Source organism: Corythoichthys intestinalis, chromosome 16 (genome assembly GCF_030265065.1).
Source record: "Corythoichthys intestinalis isolate RoL2023-P3 chromosome 16, ASM3026506v1, whole genome shotgun sequence".
Lineage (NCBI taxonomy): Eukaryota > Metazoa > Chordata > Actinopteri > Syngnathiformes > Syngnathidae > Corythoichthys > Corythoichthys intestinalis.
Genome location: NC_080410.1, coordinates 38,718,414 through 38,734,983, shown reverse-complemented (window position 1 = coordinate 38,734,983; position 16,570 = coordinate 38,718,414). Strand labels below are relative to the sequence as shown.

General features: G+C 38.9%; 1 protein-coding gene across 2 annotated transcripts in view; it reads left to right on the top strand.

Annotated features, from left to right (window-relative positions):
* LOC130904797 (uncharacterized) overlaps positions 1–16,570 on the top strand; it is a 254,438-nt gene that overhangs the window by 107,746 nt on the left and 130,122 nt on the right. The gene's annotated exons all lie outside the window — the stretch shown is intronic.

Here is a 16,570-nt window from a genome sequence, read left to right as displayed (position 1 = left end):
ATCTCGTCCGCCTTTGTCGTCTTCTTCGGTTCCTTCGGGCAAATCATATCACATTTTGTAATTGCCAATGATTGTCAATGATACCGATGATGATGACAATAAAATTCCATAAAAAAAAAAAAAAAAAAAAAACATTGAGTTTCTTCCGGATCCCTACATGGAGAAAAGGCGAGAGAAAGCTCATATCTGAACTTACCAAACGTCGAAGAATGACATGGATGGCCTCGATCAGAAGGAAGGGCATAACGTTTGATTCTCCAGTTACACACAGAGTTTGCTCTATGCACTTCCACTCAGGTAAGTTAATTTCGTTTGTCTACTCAAATTTCGGTAACTTTATGCCCTAAGTCGGCCTGTTGTTAGCTATAGCTACAGCTAAACAACTAGCATTCATACATGTGCATTGTCTTCATAAGACATGATTCCTGTCGTTTCTAAATGAAAAAGCTGTAACATGTTGCCGTGAGATAGTGGCAAAGACTTTGTACACAGGCTACATTGTCTGCAACAAATCTGTTTTCTAAAACACAGCATTGATTTGTCACTTAACTATTACAACTCAGCACAGCACAAATTCAGATGTTCATGACATTGAAACTGTAAACACACATTGCCTACCTTTGCAAGAACGTTGGTGTTGCCGTTTGCCACGGTCATAATGTGCAGGTCCTGCACCGATCCGCAGCAAAACTGTTCGTAGCTTTGTAGCGATTTGTAGTTTCGGAATTGCTGATGAGTGTAGTAACTTACACCAAACACTAAATACAGCATGATGCCCATTTCGCGTAGTGGTGGAAGCTGTCGACATCTTTATTCCATTTGTGTTCGGCTTGCTCGTAAGGGTCAACATTGTTCACATCCTTAAATTTGCTCACATATCTGTCCTTCGCCGTGGTAACAAGTTTGTCTCTGTATCGAAGTGGCAAGTTTTCCTTACTTTTTTCCATCTTTGGAGTTGAATTGTATTTGCCCTTAAGTTTAAATGCGCCGTGATGCAGACGTGCTTCCAATATGGCTGCGTTGTCGCAAATCTCGCATGATCCCGTGTTGCTGTGACGTAAACGCTCGAGCCCAATTATATGGCTCTTTTCTTCCTACTGTAAATTAAACATTTTTTGTCATTGGTATGATCATTTATTCATTTGCTTCCAGTCCTCCCAGTTTAAATGGATTGGACGTCTGTCATCAGGGGCAGCCTACACTGCAAAGACACTTCCTTAAAACAAGTTAAATTCCCTTGTTTTCTGTGTAAATCTACTAGAAATACGTAAGTGACATTAACGGCCAGTATTTCTAGTTTAATTTAGTTTAATTTTACTCAGATTTCTTGAAATAAGAAAAATAGCTTGCTGAAAATAAGACTAACAGACCTATTTTAAGCAATAAGTTAGTATATTTAATCTTAAAAAAAGTTTGTCAGAAATGTTCTTAAATTATTTGAAAGTAATTTTTTGAACAATTACCATATATTTAGATGTATGGACTAAATAAAAACACATATAGTAATTTTTACTTAAAATAAGTGGAACAATCTGACACATTGATCTGTTAACTAGTCTTTTACACTCCGAACAAGTTGGAGAAAATTATTTGACTAAAGAAAAATAATCTGATTAAGATGTTATAGATTTGCAGTGTATGAGTTAGATCTTTAAATACAGTATCAGAGCCCAAGATTTATTAGATCAGTTTTCACATTATTCAGCTTTAGTCAGACTTTTTGGGACTAGTTTAACACCAAAAATGTAAAATGATATGGAAAGTAGAGTTGTCCAATAATGACTTTTTAACCAATATCCCGATATTGCCCAACTCCAAAAATCTGACACAGATATCAAACCGATACCGATATCTATGGTCATGGTCTTAACATACTATGGCTAATTGTATTGTGATGCCCCACTAGATGCTTTAATAATGATAATGCTCACATAGCAAATCCCAAGCATCTTAGGGTGTTTTCTAGAGGCGTGCAAAATTTCCGATTCTTAGATGATTCGTGATTCGGCCGTGGAAGATTCGAGAACGATTCACAAATATCCAAATTCCGATTATTGAATTATACCAGGTAAAGCGGAAGTAAAACACAGTCAGTGCGGTCTTTGGGACGCAATGAGGAACGGACCAAGAGTAAATATGTTCAACTCATGCCGCTAGATAAAAAAAAAACAATCATACCTGACTGCGGCTGACAATCATACGGCTACAGTAGATATCCTATATAGGTAGAACTAGATGCAAAATGACAGACGACGTCGGTGTTAGACCATGTATTATTGAACGGAGATGCGAAATGACAGACTTTCCGGCGTAAGTAAACAGCCGCCATCTTAAAGCAGTAGACCTCTCTAGAAGGCTCTGTTGTAGCGAGCCTAATTAACTTTTCGTCCAAAATACTCCTAAATCGGCAGAATCTTGTCTTGAATCTATCTTTAAATGATGAAATAGTGTTAAAACTTTGACAAAAGTTGACAGAAGGGAACTTATGGAATAACGGGAGCAATTTTAACAACTGTAACAGTTGATTCACAACATTAATTTAATTGAATGTAGTTTAAAGCTGCTGAAACAGAATGGGGACTGGAGTTTTTTATTTACTGTTATTTTTGTATATTTGTTTACTGTTATATGTTAACTTGATACTGAAATAGTAGTTTGGTTTAGCCTGAGAGGATTTTGAACAATTTTGGAACTAATGTACAAAACATTAAAAAAAAAATAAAAATAAAAAAAGGAGGGGGGTGCATCAATAATCGTTTTATAATCGAAGCGGAGCCTCTGAATCGTAATCGTAATCAAATCGTTAGGTGCCCAAAGATTCCCAGCTCTAGTGTTTTCACACTAGCAATTTCTGGTCCTTTTTAAACGGACCAGAGTTCTTTTTCTCAGATAGTCCACTTCGTTTTGTGAATGTGAATGTGCATCCGAACTGGAGTTCGGACAAAACAAACGAACTATTGTCCACTCAAAAATCGTGGGTCTTTGACTGCTTTAAGTGTACCCTACTTTGCTTGTGAATGCTAGCGGCGCAGGGTGCGCTTATGCTACATTAGGTTCAAAGATAGGTTGTCACACGTTACATTTACTCCGTTACATTTACTTGAGTAACTTATTGAGAAAAACGTACTTCTAAGAGTAGTTTTACTAAGATATACTTTTCACTTTTACTTGAGTAGATTTGTGAAGACGAAACGCTACTCTTACACCGCTACTGTGGACAACACTAGACGTTACATTTTTCTTCTTTATTCTACATATAAGACTTTACCTCTTTTTTTTAAGACTTTACCTCTTTTTTTTGTTTTGTTTTGTCAACGATGCCAACACTAGCTCTACCAGTTTCACCAATTAGACGTTGCACCAATAAACACATGTCTCCATTATACCAATCAGACTCAAGCGTGCCATTCTATGATCACGACAACCTGTTTAATCACGTGGTGTCTTTATAGTGCGTACGACAGGAGAAAAAAAAGTCTTAAATAGGATTATTATGTGAATTAGGATCATATTTTGAGACGATTCGACTATATACAACAACTTCGCAAAGCGCAGATGACGAGAAATTAGTCTTTTAATCTGCCGATTAGCCAAGCCTACCATTATAGGGCTCTAGCGTCCCCAAAAGGTGGATGACGACAGCGGGAGAATGGGCTCATCGGTTTTACTATTCAGCCAATTGAGGGGGAATTATTCACAACGAGGAAAATGTGACGAAGAAAGCCCCAAAATGTCATTGTTTCAGTCTGTCTACTCCAATATTTTTACAGGATATTCTTTTTATCTCAGTAGTTTTCCCCAATAGCTAAATAAATGGCTTGAGAAGGACCAGTCAGCCTGTTGAGGGGGAATTATTCAGAACGAGGAAAACGCGACGAAGTGAGCCGCAAAATGTCATTGTTTCAGTCTCTCTACTCCAATATTTTTACAGGATATTCTTTTTATCTAAGTATTTTTCCCCAATAGCTGAATAAATGGCATGTTCATGACAAATAACAGTCTTGTGCTAAATGGAATATGAAATAATAAAAATGCACTTATTCAGGACAACATGGCAAAATTACTCCATAATGGTCAAAAGTGTCGACTTCGCCTTTACTGTCGCACCTTCCGAATGATATTTTATGACACCTAAATCGGGCTTATGTCATTTCCCTTCCCCGGCTTCGGAGAATGTAAACAAACCAAGAGGCGTGACAGCTAGCCGACATGCTAACCCGAACCGAGTGATGTTTCAAAGTCTTCGAAGCGAAAAAAAATCACACATAACGAGCCTGGATCGTGTTACATGACGACTGGGTTGTCGATTGTCTTCGCTGATCGGCAAACCGCCCGTCGGAGAGCAATTTACAGCTCATTCCCCTGCTACTAAGATGCATACCAAGAGGGCAAAAGCCGAGTATAGTGCTCGCCCGGCGGGGGGATGTGCGACAAGCCGCCGGTCGTCGGCAGAGTGGACAAGGAGCATGTCAGCCACAAAATGCAAGCCACCTTCGTATTAAAATGATCCCAGTATTTAACATAATACAAAACACAATGTTTACTCACTTCCTCGTAAGTCCCATGGTCCCACAGTAGTAGGGCTTGTTTTGGCCAATATCCACAAGTGAATGGGAACCTTTTGAAACACCAAAAAGGCGCACAGGCATACAGCAAGATTTTTCTGCAGCCGTTTGGCTGGCATGATGCGAAAAATAAATGAATTAATTCGCAAAATCAGCTGAATCCTTAGTCCTTCTCTACAACAGTACGGCTGTATAGTGAAGAGGACTCCTTCTAGAGCTGTCCCAAACGACTAATTTCCTCCCGATTAGTCAGCCGACTATTTTTACGATTAGTCGACTAATCTAATAATTTTTTTTGTTTTTTTACTACTTTTAAATTTTTTCTACTTTTCTACTTTTTAAATTTTTGTTCAAGCTTATTAATTCACAAAAAAAAAAAAAAACAATTTGGAACACCTAAATTCTTTATTAACGTATAAATAAATAACATAAATACCAATAATAAATCACAAACAATGAAGTCAAATGCTGCTGGCATTAACTAGTGAAAAAAAAATGAAAACGGAAACACTGTGACTTCACCTCATTAACAGGAGTCAAAACAATTCTTACTTTTTTTGTGGTATGTCATTGTCTAATTGTTCTAAATGTTAAAATGAATCGCAATGTCCCGGACAACCATTTTCAGAATAATTTGTGTGAGTTCAGATGCTTTTTCTGGTGTGCATTCCGCATTTTTGGGGGATGGGAAAAACTGTTCAACTTTTGTTTGTTTTAACCGGAAAATAGATCAAGTAGAGGGCACACTGAAATATTACCACAATTATTTTGAAAGAAAGGCACACATACCCACAGCAACAAAAATTAAATATATAGTATTAATTTTATAGTATATATATGTAATACTTTGTAACTAACATTAGTGCAGTCATGGATTACAGTCAGCAGGCCAGTGATGTTTCCATGTATATTTTTACTATGTATATACAGGATATATGTATATATTTTCCCTATATCTATATATTTTCCCCAAGTGGGAGCTTTCATGATCCTAATAAATTTAATAATAATTTGAAAAAAATATTATATAATTATTTTATATATATATATATATATATATATATATATATATGTATATATATATAATTTTATTAAATAAAAATACACGTTGATACGATGCACATAAAGGCAACTTCCATTTAAAAAAGTCGTGAGAAAGTTGTATGGACTTACAATCCGCTAGCTTGTTGTTTCTTGTTGTCTTCGAAAATTACACTGGGTGATGGCGCTTCAAGTGTTCGTTCATAGCCGACGCGCTACCGTGGTATGATTAGCAAAGGGTGCACAAAGTGGCACCCTCCATATTTTCCTTGAAATAATTCCAGGCTCTGGCTATTCTGGTCCGCTCTTTTGGCTTTATGCCGCTTTCACGTGTTACCAATTCTGCCTTTTTTGGTAATTGGCAGTGTTTTCAACTCCTCGCCATAGTGAGGAGTGAACTGGCGATTCACTTGGCTCGTTGTCGTCGGTTCGTCCGGGTTCGTCCGATTTCCTCCTCAGGAAGGCGGCGGCATGCATAAAAACACCGAGAGGCGTCGGATGGCTCTTTATGGATACTTTTATTGACCAAAAAAAAAACGTGGGGGACGCAGCCACTCAACTCGGCGCTACCCGCGCACTTTTCCAACTCACCGATCTCGCTCCCTCTCTCTCGCTTGCTCGCCCACTTTCTTCCTCTTTGCTCAATCTGACAACGCAGGTCACATTGAAATAACAGCAGCCCCCCTGGGGGTGCCAGTAACAACCGCTTGTATCGCGAGCGCCCGCCATTCTAAACTTTATCCGCATGTAATTTTTTTTTTAACCCGTCATTACCCGTCGAAGGTATGTTTTGCCCGTCGACGCATTTACGTCATCGATGACGTCGACAACGTCGACTAGTTGGGAAAGCACTAACTCCTTCCTCCGTACATGTCACAGCGCCCTCTTTCTCAACTCGAGATTGTTGCCGGAAGTCACTCATTTTCATGGCGCGGGATTCGAAAAACTAAATAAATATAGCGATCGCTTCCACACACATCCAAGCGGTCCATTTCATTCAGGAGCATAAAATACCGCGTGTATTATGAAATAAACATGCTTTTTCGAGTCACAGGCACTTTAAAGCACCGTTAAAAATTAAGTATTTGACATAGAGCGCATGAGATGACTCAAAAGCGCAGATTTTAACATCTCTCCCAGTTTTTATTGACACATTTGGAGTGTAAAGCTTATGGTTAGCTGTTTAGCAAACGTACTTCCAGTGAACATTTCAAAATAAAAGCACGTCATGTTCAACATATAAATAACGATTTCTGGAGTTAATCTCTCATACTTCAGATTAAGAGTGTGACAATATCTCGATACAGCGATACATCGCGATATTTTGCAACCCGATCGGTTATTGATATGCTCCCGCCAAGTATCGATACTTTTATGTGACATATTGGCCATTGGATGCTGTAAACTGCTCAATGTTTGCTGAGCAATTCCGTGGCGGTCCACTAGGGGCGCTCAAGAGTGGCGGTGAAGGTGAAGTGCGCACAAGTCGTCTAGAGAAGAAGAGAGGAAGCTCCAAGTGGGTTGAAAAAGGTAAAAAAGCTTTGTGGGAACGGTGGAGGAAAAAGTGACAAAAATATTGCTACAAATCACACATGTGGAAACACATTAGATTTTACACCAACAAGAAAGGAAGTAAGGTGAACAAGGACTTTGCTGTATGCAAGAATTGTCTAAAAAAAGGTTCACTGGCAGCTGACGTGGACACGGATTTCTTCACTGCTTCGCTTTTATCACTTGAGGTAAAGAAAAGTTTTGCAATGTAGTTGATTTTTTTAATTTACATGTATTATTTTTGATGACATTTAGTGTTGAGTGTTATAAGATAAACCAGGACCCTAAACTGGATGAAAATGAATATCGAACAAGCCTACATGAATTTACTGATTTATTTGATATTATTTGAGAACCACTTTCAATCTAGTTTATGACACAAACTGTTATTACTGCCATTTTGATGCAATAAGCTATAATAATGGTTTGAATAGCTGTCAAGATATATAAGGCGATGTGCATGATAATTATTGTAGCCTACATATTAAAAATAGGTAATTATTGCTTTTTTAATTTCTATACATTCAATTCATATTTTTTTAATTCACTCAATACTTCCAACACAAAAAAAAATCAGGATTTCAACTCAAAAGCTATTAAGTAACTAATATTTTTTGTTTTATTTTGTTGTTTTAAGGGGAGGAAATTTGTGAGTCCAACATCTCAAATGCTGAAGCAGATGGTGGAAGTGCTCAAACCAATGCTTTTGGCATCAAAGGTCAGATACAAAGAAAAGACCCACCAATTTTATCATTGCCCCACTCCAAGCTCAACTGTTGACTCACACCTACAGCACTTTTTTTTTTCTAAAGATTTAAAACTTTAAAGAAATTAAGGGTGCCATTCATCATGATCTCTCCAAGAGATATCAATGGTTGTGGTTTGTTTCCTCTATATGTGCAGGTACACAATTTGCAGTAGAGTCATATTTTACAGCAATGTTGCACAGAAAAGGTGTCACTGTTTAATAAATGACTTAAAGTGTATGTCAACACCTGGGGAAATGCTAATATTCCATCATTTATCCATAAACGAATGCCTTTTGGATTCATATCATGTCACTTCGTGTAATTACACACATCGCAACACCAAGAAAATGAGAGAAATTTGGGTCAATTTCAAGCTAAAAAGACCCGCCCCCGAGATCCCGGAAATCTGGCAGATTGTGTGCGTGACATCAAAACAAGGAAACAACCGGCTCAGTGCTTTAATACTGAATGGCGGCGATGATGGCGGACAATTACGTTTCTAGTTGCAGCGACGAATCCGACGTAACGAACATTCTTCTAATGGTGAAGAGGAGAGTTATGAACCTTTCTTTGGTGTTTTGGGTTATCAATTTGAGCCCAAACGAAAGCCAATGCAGCCTAATGAAAGGATCATTGAGGGGAGCAATCACACTGATGAAACCCCGACAGCAGTTTGTGTGTGAAACACCAAATGGTATGTTTTGCATTTCTTTTTGTGAAGCTGATACACCGTGACCGCAAAATAAAGTAATGTATAGAATAATTATCATTTAATATGCTATCATCAGTTTTGCTCTGCCAACCCACACAAATATGAATGGGATTAGAGCAGGGGTCCCCAACCTTTTTTGCACCACAGACCGGTGTGATTTGGGTCTTTTTTTTCACGGACCGGTGTCCCTCTTTTATATTCAGTTGGACTCTCAATGTTATCCAATGGCGCTAAAAAACTATTTACATCACAAACATACATGTGCAACACGGAAATGGCGTAAATTAACGCTTAACGACACGGCGAAGTCGTTAAGTGAGAGGGCTACGTGCAGTTATTGTGTGCGCCAAACATGGCAAACGTAAGTTAATATTCCTTTCTTTAAAGAAAGTTTGTAGTGTGTACTTAGGAATCGCTGCATTTGCGGTCCTTTTTAACGTTACGCGCATGCCAACTTTGTCAGAACACCGGCAATGTGCAGCAGAAAAATACAGCAAATAAAAAATAGCATTTGTTTTTAGCCCCGTCGTGTTAAGTGCAGGGAAAAAATACAACTCACCCGCTGAATCAGTGGGAGGGCTGAGTTTGTTTCGTTGAGACGAGATGGTCCCGAGATGGGAAAGTGAGAGAAGCTAGCATCACAAATACACGATGTTGGAAATTGTAGCACAGTTTTCAGCGCGCTCCTAGCGATGTCGGGATATTCCGAAATGACTTTAATCCAGAACTTCAGTAGAGTTGTTGTCTCAAATGTACGTTTAAGTCGCCGTGATTTGCGATCTCTACAAGTTGATATTCCTGTTCCACAGACATGCTCGAATCACTCGTTTTATTCACATACGGGTCACGAATTCACTCCTTCGCAGTTCGTGGGTCTTTAGTGATTGGGAAGTAGCATAAATTTTGTTTTCTCTGAGGTTGTAGGCACATCTTCTGGCTCGTCAGGTTCCCGTTTCCCTGTAAAATTGCAAAATTAGCCCTCTTAGCACTGACGAACTTTACTCATTGTCTGCGTAGTCCAGCTCTTTTTCTCGCGTTGGGGAACTCATGGGTACTACATTGCGACAAATGGCTATTTGTAAACCACATAGCATGACAGGTTTGAACCATTTTAGCGATTTTTTGATAGAACAGGAAGGCAACTCTCTCGTCGATAAACAACGATGGCACCTGCCTCGACCTTTTGTTTCCTTGTTATGACGTCTCCGCCCCATTCGGCTGTTTCCGGAACACTTTCGGAAATGTTCGTCATTTTTGATCTATTTTCGATAATTGCTCATTAATGTGATTGATTTTTTTGTTAACTTTATCAATATTTGTTATCTTGGCACATAACGGTTCTATTGATGTCTCACACCCCCTTTGCGTTTTCATACCCTTTAAACAATACTTTTTCTATTTAGAATTTTTTTCTTTTCGTTTCAACAGTTGTATCGTAGAATATTATGTGTCAAATTTCTGACCAATATATCAATAATCGCTGTAGGGCTGCAGCTATCGAATATTTTATTAATCGAGTAATCGACTGAAAATTCTATCGATTAATAGAGTAATCGGATAAAACAAATATATTTTTAGGTGAAGAGCAATTATAAATATACATGAGAAAACAAGACATTTCATCTAATCTTGAACCATTTTCAGTCAATGTCTTTATTTTCGATGTATATTGTTGAAAACAGCCAACAATTGCATCTCAGATGTAACTAGAATTAAAAAAAGAGACAAATTCACTGATTTCACTCAAAAAACCTTTAGATCTTATTTAATATATATATATATATAGATATATAGATATATATATATATACCTAAAAATGCCATTACGCTTGATAACACACATCACTTAAAAGTTAGGATTTTTTCCCACGTGTTTCAATTGAATTTCTATTTGTGTCAAGCCTTTTTTAAGTTCTAGTTAAGTTTTAAGTTAGGCTAAACTGTAAGTCCTGATAGGATTTTGAGTTTTTGCAGTGTTCAAAACAAATGTATGATACAGGCTGTATTGGAGCACATTAGGGACCAGTGCTACTTGGTGTTTTATCCAGCAATGACTACTGAGCTAAAATTGATAGTTAGCATTATTGAGTTTTTATTTTATACCCTAATCACTCCACAACGCTATGTTATGTTAAAGCCTGTATGTAAGACACGTTAGCCACGCATCGACAGTGGTCATAATTAATAGAAACGTAGCCCTCCGCAGGGCTAACGTTACGTGAGCTCGTGACAGTAACGTTAATCTATTTATTAGCGCTGAGCGCTATTTATTAGCGCTTAGCGCTCTACTGCTTTAAGATGGCGGGTGTTTACTAACGCTGGCCAGACACGGCCGAGTCTGTCATTTCGCATCTAGTTCAACATACATGTGATCTCTATGAGACTCATCAGGCGTTACCTACTATCAACGTAGCATCATGCAGGCTAGTATTTAGCAACGTCGGCGTCGTTTGTAGTGGCTGTTGGCTGCAGTAAGTTTTTTTATTTTTTTTATTTATTTTTTTTTTGCTTCTTCCTCTACGCCCGTGACATCAGCGCGTTGTCCCGCATTAAAAGTAGCCCGGGCAAAACGTGATGCTTAGAGCTGTCAAAATAAACGATTACTCGAGGCGAATAAAATTACTCGGATCAGTTTTTAAACTCGAGTTACTCGAGTTGCTCGAGTATTCGTTTCAGCTCTAAATCGCTGTATCATCATATCGTGAGATAATCGTTATCGTGAGCCTTGTATCGTGAATTGTATCATATCGTGAGGTGCCCTGAGGTTCCCACTCCTACTTCAGATTCTACACTAACAATAGCTTTAAAATGACCCGATTATAATTTGGCTTCAGTTTGCTAACATGTGCACTTTGCAGGACAAGATGACTGTTATTTTGGATGAAATACTGTGCAAACACTTTTGATGGCAGAGAACAAAACTGGCATTGGGTTTCTCATCTATTTCATATTCTGCAGTTAGTTTTCAAATGACTTGAGAAGTGGGTTTTTTAATATTTACTATTTTTAATATAGTTTGTATTGTATTTTAGAATAAAAAATTATTGCATTTGAATGGGTGATTTATTAGGATGTATTGTCATTAAACTAGTGGTTGAATTGGTTAAAAAATTGGCAATAATATCACATATTGGCAATAATTTATGAGACAATACTAAACTAGACTACTAAAATTTGTTATCGTGACAGGCCTATACATAATAACCTTATTGTTTGGTTCATAGCTCTGTGTCAATCATAACCTAACATCATCTTTTGTCAAGGCATCTGTCTTCCGCCCCCTCTTGCATCTCATTAGATTTTGGTGGCTGTTTAATGTATAAGAACGCTGACTCCACCGTTAATGATTGATGACAAATATTTTATTAATCATTTCATATGCTTTTCAAATATTATTCCATCCACCTGCTGCATATGATCCCTAACAGCCCTCCCCCTTCCACCTTTCTGGCCCTCCCTATTTCTCTCTTTTGGTGATCATACATAATTTAGTCCCCGGCCACATCTAATAAATGATGTTGACATATGCTCTAGCAGGGAGCGCCGCCTGCAAGTGTTGCTTGATAAGCGTCTTTGCATTTTTCACTGGATCCAATTTTGCCCTATCAGTCAGTCGGCGAGTGTGTGGCAGCACCGCTCGCACGCTCCGCCGGGCCCCCCCGACATGTCCCGGAGCGTCCGATTAGTGAGGGGGGAGGGGAGCAGGGAGGGAGGGGGTGAGAGATGTGTGTTAAATTTTAATTTGTCACCAATAGCGTTTATGTTTACGCCAGTGTAGATAAGGTGGCATTTATAAAGATCACATTCATGATTCATGTTAAAATGACTTTTTTTATAATGAATGCAAAGGAGAAAGGTGCTGCAGAAGGTCATAGGTCAGCGACACAAAGCGGAGAAGATTGAATATGGAGACAGATTAAAAATTGAAACTTGCTCTAAGCGCTCATATATCCAAATATTTGTCCGCAGCGTTTGCCGGCGAGAATGGATTCCTACAGTTAAACAGAAAAACAGAAAGGGAGAAACACCTCTCCTCACCTCACCACCTCTTTCTCTGCAACTTAAATCAATTCAATCAATTTGCCCCTACCGATTGTTTGTTGTTTTTTTCACTCCGCTCCCCTCCTCTTTCTGCTGACCACAACGCAAGGATTAATATTTGATTAGCCTTTAGGAGAGGTGGAAAGTACTTATTAACCTTATTTGTCAATCTGTCAGTGCCACGCTGCCGATTGGGCCTCGTGGCTGCGGGCGTCGGGCCGGAGGGGAGGAGGTGGAAGGAGGGGTGAAGGGGTTGGGGGCTGCAAAAATGGGAGGAGGGATGACTTTAGGGAATATCATGTCTTCCGACGACTGTTCTCCCCTGGCTGTTTCATCCTAATTATCCAGTTTAGGCTGCTGTCACATGCACGACAATCACTTCTGCCTTAGAAAAAGGCCTGGGACGTAACATTAGGTACACTTTTAAACATCTAATTAGGCCTAATACTTAGTGATGTGCGCCTTTACACAGATAGTAAGGCCATGTCTACACCTAGGTTTTTTTTTTTTTTTTTTAAACCGAGGATCCTGCCCTAATACGTCGGAAAAAAATAATTACATCCACACCAGCACTTTTGTAGAAAAAAAAAAAAGCTTCCACAGCCAACCACATTCGTTCATTTTTAAGTGCCGGAATTTTTGGACAATAAACTGCTATTTTTCCCTCATTTTGAATCCTGCGTCTCATAGTCCAGTGCGGCTTTTTTCTTGATTTATTTACCCCTTATAGCTAGGAGTGCAACGGTTTGCGGTTCAAAGCCGAACCGTACGGTTCGCCCTGTATGGTTCAATACGCTTTTATGAACCACGCCTTTTTGGTTTTGCAATTCATTTTTTCCGAACGCTTGTGGAATGAATTGGTCGAGCTCTGTGTGCGACGTGAAGCACAGCTGTGGAGAAATTCCCGCCCTGCCGCAAGTAAATGCCCGATCGCTGTCAAGTACCTGTGTAATAGAAGCCGAGTAACGCCCTCTCTCGCTTACGAGCGAAGTGAAAGTGAAACAAGAACGAAAACAAAAAGCTATGGTGAGCGGAGGAGTGGAGAGACCGAATTTTGAGGAAGCACTGGCTTCTTTCAAATCTGCGGTGTGGCAACATTTCGGTTTCCCCGTAGACTACAATGCAGTGGGAGAGAAAATAGGAGGGAGAGAAAATATTGAAAAAGAAAAAAAAATTTGTAAGCATTGCTCAGCGCTTGTTCCCTATGCTAATGGCAACACTTATAATATGACTCCGTCACCTTAGCCGGCATCACCCACAGATATCACTTTCTCAGAGCAGGACATCCCCGGAGATGACACCAGTGAAAACACACGGCGGGCTTCGTTAATTTATTTGCAACGCTTGACACGCGTTACATTGTTCCCTCGCGGACATATTTCTCCAACAACGTATTACCCGACATTTATGAAATGGCACGCAAAGCCATCGAAGATGACTTCGCTAAAGCACATACTTTCGCCGTGACCACTGATAGTTGGACGTCCCGTGCTACAGAGTGCTATTACTTTAACTGTGACGGTCCATTATAATTCATACCTGTCAAGTTGTATGGTCTCGGCATAATTTGTAAAAGTGAGCACAGATTTTTAAATGTGTACGTTCAAATTCAGCACGTTTTTCGTGCATTACGTTTTTTTTTTTTCCTCCGTTCGTTAATACGTTGGTTGAATGACGCGAGAAAAGTCAGAGGCACGGAGAGGGAGGAGTGTTTGTTGTGACGCTGTAGCAAACGCGATGCTAGGCTAGGTGGCTCCCATATTTCCCGACTGTAGCCGACAGCCTACAACCTACGCCTAGATATCGCATGCATATAGAACTACATGCGAAATGCCAGCTACGTTAGCGTTAGTAAACAGCCGCCATTTGAGAGCAGTAAACTTCTCAGAAAGGCTCTGTTGTAGTGAACCTTCCTAGTGAACCTAAGTAACTTTTTATCTAAAATACTCCTAAATTAGCAAAATCTTGACTTGAGTCTATCTTTAAATGAGGAAACGGTTTTAAAATTTTCACATGTCAAAAGTAGACAGAAGGGAACTAATGCAAAAACGGGAGCAATTTTATCAACTTTAACGGTTGATTCAGAACATTAAATGTCCTCTAAACATAGCAAAGCTTACTATGTTTTTTTAAATTTTTTTGTTTGTTTTTTGTTTTTTTCTTTTTGAAAAAAATGAAGAAAAAAAACATGAAAGGTAACACCAGTTACTTTGCTAAATAATTTTTTTACTACTGTGTGTGTATTTCAGTAGTCAGTCACTAAACTAGCCAAAGAGCTAAGAGGCATTTTAACAGTCGAAGATGTTTACATTTTAAATGTTTATTTCATTTTCTTAAAAGCAAAATAAAGGCAGTTTAAAAATTTTTTTAAAAATGCAAAAAGCAAACCGAAACCGAACCGAAACCGTGATCCTAAAACTGAGGTTCAAACTGAACCGTGGGCTAACTGAACCGTTGCACCCCTACTTATAGCCTAATGTATCACATTTGATAGAATTTCCTTATTTTGAGACTCTAATTTAGAATTTTGAAATTCATTTTTAAATAAAAATGATGGATGCAAGTCAACACATGCATCTGCAGGTTCCATGAGAAAAAAAAATCGGGATTTAGCTAGGGTTATAGATATTAGAGCGCTTATTACACTTATTACACTTTGATTTTTCTTTTTTTTACAAATTTGAAAAAAGTATCATTAGGACCTTATTTTTTAAATTTTGGGATTCTCTGACAATTGCTTCATGTTACAGACTTTAAAAGCTTAAAGAGCATATGACATGGGAAAAAAAAGTCTTAAATAGCATTATTATGTGAATTAGAATTATATTTTGAGACGATTCCACTATATACAACAATGTAGCAAAGCGCAGATGACAAGAAGTTAGTCTTTTAATCTGCCGGTTAGCCACGCCTACCATTATAGGGCTCTAACGTCCCCAACAGGTGGAGACGTCAGCGAAAGAATGGGCTCATTGGTTTTACGATTCAGCCCATTGAGGGGGAATTATTCAGAACGACGAAAACGCGACGAAGAGAGCTGCAAAATGTCATTGTTTCTCTCTCTCTACTTCAATATTTTTTGAGGATATTCTTTTTACCCAAGTATTTTTCCCCAATTGCTAAATAAATGGCATGGTCATGACAAATAACAGTCTTGTGCTAGATGGAATATGAAATAATAAAAATGCACTTATTCAGGACGACATAGCAAAATTACTCCATAATGGTCAAAACTGTTGACTTCACCTTTACTGTCGCACCGCCCGAACAATATTTTATGACACCTAAATCGGGTTTGTCATTTCCCTTCCCCGGCTTCGGAGAATGCAAACAAACCATGAGGCGTGACATCTAGCCGACATGCTAACCCGAACAGAGTTATGTTTCAAAGTCTTCGAAGCGGAAAATCACACATAACTAGCACGGAACTTTTGACATGACGACTGGGTTGTCGATCGTCTTTGCCGATCGGCAAACCACCCGGCAAAGAGCATTTTACAGTTCGTTCCCCGGAGGAAGGCAGCTGCAGTTGTTGTGCAGCTAACGTGGGGTAATGTGCATGAGGAGAGCTTTTTACATGACTATCAATGATCAAACGTAAGTAGTCCTTTATTTAAAGAAAGTTTGTAGTGTTTACTTTGTAATCGCTGTATTTGCGGCTATTTTTAACACAAAGTTGCAATTTCTGATCGGGTGAAAAATTTGACAGAACATCGGGCACACCAAGAGTGCAAAAGCCGAGTATAGTGCTCTCCCGGCGGGGGTATGTGCGACAAGGAGCATGTCAGCCACAAAATGCAAGCCACCTCCGTATTAAAATGATCCCAGTATTTGACATAATACAAAACAAGATGTTTACTCACTTCCTCGTAAGTCCTACGGTCCCACAGCAGTAGGGCTTGTTTTGGCCAA